We start from the raw sequence: 3,493 nt of genomic DNA on the forward strand, positions 1-3,493 counted from the left end.
TGAGAGAGTTTCTGTTTGGTGAGCACTGGAGGGAATGCATGCTTTCACAGGTTTACTCTCTAGTTTCAGTTCTGCTCTCGCGACTCAACCTGACTTTTTAACAGCTTCTGTTAACTGAACAACAGCACTGAATTTGATCAATTTATTGTTGATCAGACCACAAATGCGACCACAATTAGGTTAGACAAAGTGATGGACTTATACAACTTTATAACTTTACTCACTGAATTTGGTAGATTGTAGAAAATATTTTCTGGTTTTCCCTGTGATGTCCTCCAGACCCCCAGAAACACTCCTCTTCGCTTTCACTTTTAAGTTTGATGTCTCACTTCATGTTACACATGATCTCATGGGAAATGGAGTAAAAGATTTTGATGAGAAACAAAACTAAAATGCCTCAGAAATGAATCGGTCTACGATTCTGTGAATTTCACTTGTCAAAGTTTTGAAAAAATGTGTTACAAAAAAGTTTCCTATAAGAAAATATTATGGGCCAATGCACATGAAATGAGCATATGTGTGTACGTATGAGCACGTAAGAACTCTCCTCAGCGTGTTCATGGCCTGGCATTAGACTCTGATGTGCTACAGTAACTGCTGCTTTTCATACAAGAATGCAATTGTTACCCACACATACACACACATTACCACAGTGTTTACTTTCAGTGCACGGTGCGGCAACAGTCTAAAACCTCTGGCTGGGAAACAAGAAGTGGTGACCACACTCTCCGTGAAGGCTGGAGAGGAGAATTATATTGTTTTCTGCTTGATCAGCCGTTTCAGGAAAGTGAGAAGCAAAACACAAAGGATTTGATAAACAGTTTGAAACCAGATGTCTACTGAAAAAGACTGATTTTAGAAGTAATGGACAAAGTTATGTTCTTATTGTCACTGTTGGTTATTTTACAATTAAAGAGAGTTAAAAAGAGCGTGAGAATGCGAAGACAGAGAATGTGTGGGTGGACTGGTAATGACAATAAAAAGGCAGAGAAAAATAATCTCCCCTGTAAACAATACAAACACACACACACACACACACACACACACACACACATACGCACACCCACATGTGCATGTCATGATCACAAAGGATGCTGGGTAATTATGCTAATGATGCCATAATGAGATGCATATGTGCTCACTCATTAAGGAACGACATCTTCTTTCCTTTCAAAATATGTTAATTTCGTAAGTACCATGCACACGCTACTGCGACATACAAGGACACACACACACACACACAATAATGACTGACACGTCTCCTCCGCTTCTAGTTAGTTAACCCTGTATACAAAACACACACAAGCCTACACTTCTTTTGCAAACACAAATGCTTAGAAACACACTCACACATATATATAAACACGAGGCACTATTTGCATAAGCATAGCAGACTGATTTACTGATGGACCCATGGAAACGATGGGGATTACACGGCTGCCATAAACAATGCTGTGACATCGGATTTTATGGAAAGCAAAAACACACGCTAATGTCTCACAGATCTACAAAGAAGGCCACGTGTGTATATCGTACAAGAACAACACACACACAAGGGACAGACCATATTAATGAAAAGATAAAGTTGAATTGATCATAAAATTTAATGATAACTGCTTTATCAAAGTCTGTTTTAATGTAACCATTTATGTAAGTAAACTAGAATTTAAGACACACACACACACACACTGACACATAACAATGTGACAGTCTGACTTCTAAATTTAGATTATAATAGGACTTCATGACTTCATGGGTGCGTTTATGACTTCATGACACCATCGAGACATTCCGTGTCCACACAGGTCAGCTGGCGAAGCACCGCAACAGACTGATGTCAATAACTCCACCACACACACACACACACACACACACACACACACACACACACACACACACACACACACACACACACACACACACACACTGACTCACTGAATATCCCTTAATTACTGTTATTTGGCACTTTCTTGCCATGTCATGGTGACGCAAGGCAAAGAGAACAATTAAATACGACTGTTTCGTCTATGCAAAAACAGAAAAACAAGGTGGCCTCAGCAGCTCTTGTGCCAAAATCAATCATTTAAACCAAAAATGTTCTGTTTTTCACAGTGTTGTAGCTTAAACAGTAACACAGAACAAAACTAATAGCCTAGGTGTTCTCAGGACTGCAAAATGTTAAGAAGGTAGTCACAAAGAGGAGATCTTTGAGCCATTGACTTGAAGTTTAAAAGCCGGTTTTTGTGTGATTGTGCTTCTTAAAGGTCTTGTTTACAACTGGCATTAACATGTGTCTTGGGTGATCCAATTACAAGTGGACAGCTCTAAGTACAGGTGTGAATGCACCTAAGATGCCCCCTTTACACACCTGGCAATTAAAATGCAGTCGTATCCAGACTGTATCAAGATACGGTTCTAACCTGATTACATTTAAACCTGGTTTAAAAATGTGTCTCAAAAACAACCGAATGTCACATCCTCCTCTCATTTGCATGGATCAACATGCTCACAGTGTGTCTCTGACCAACTCCGGAGGTGGTTTGGCCGGCCGAACAATCTGTCCTCAATGTGTCTTGGGTTCATTTACATCTGTACTTACATGAGGTCAGACACTCTCCAATTGCAATCACCCAAAATACATTTTAATGCAAAGTTTTAAGAGGGTTATTGAGGGCACATTCATCCGATTGCTCAGACCACATCTGGACGAGGTATGGGTCGCATATGTCCACATTCTTTCAGTGTGTACTCAAATGTGTCATGGGCCACACTGAAGGACCGCCTGTCTAAACTCAGCTAAGTTAGCCATGCAGCTAGCAATAACATTAATACTTGACTCTGCCAGGACTGAGAGCTCGGCGCACCGGGGGATCGTCGCTGTTTACACTGCTAGCACAGGCGCTTTGGACCACCAGGAGGAGAAGGCTTAATAAAAGTATTACTCAAAAAAGGTAATTGATTACACATTACTGGTTACTTTTTTTTAAGTAATGCGTTACTTTACTAGATTACTCACTGCTGAAAGTATCTAGTTACACTACTAGTTACATTACTTTTGGATTACAGTGTAATATAACCTGTGATGCACAATAACAATATATAGTTACACCTCATATATGCTCAGATCAACACAAATCCTTATAATGAGGACATACACAGCATCTCTCTTTAATGCTCTTTAATACTACAAAGCTGAAAACAAAGTTGTGAACATCAGCCCAACATTTGTCAAGAGAAGAACAAGGCTAGAGTACATTACTAATGCTTAGAACTTGGCATTTCATTGGAAACATTTATTTTTTTAAATAATGACGACTGTGGGGCTGGCTGTGTATCAGGCATGTATGTGTTAATAATAATAATTAGACTATGATTATTATCATATGCAGCCATTTTGCTACAATTACGCTTCACATAACAGCTGCGGCTGTGTTTGCGACCCGACCTTTCTTTTCTCTGTGAGAGGGAAGAACTTAGAAAGTTGTGCGGTGCT

Source organism: Micropterus salmoides, unplaced genomic scaffold (assembly GCF_014851395.1).
Source record: "Micropterus salmoides isolate LMB-PRFRI ecotype aquatic unplaced genomic scaffold, ASM1485139v1 Ms_hic_scaffold_12, whole genome shotgun sequence".
NCBI lineage: Eukaryota > Metazoa > Chordata > Actinopteri > Centrarchiformes > Centrarchidae > Micropterus > Micropterus salmoides.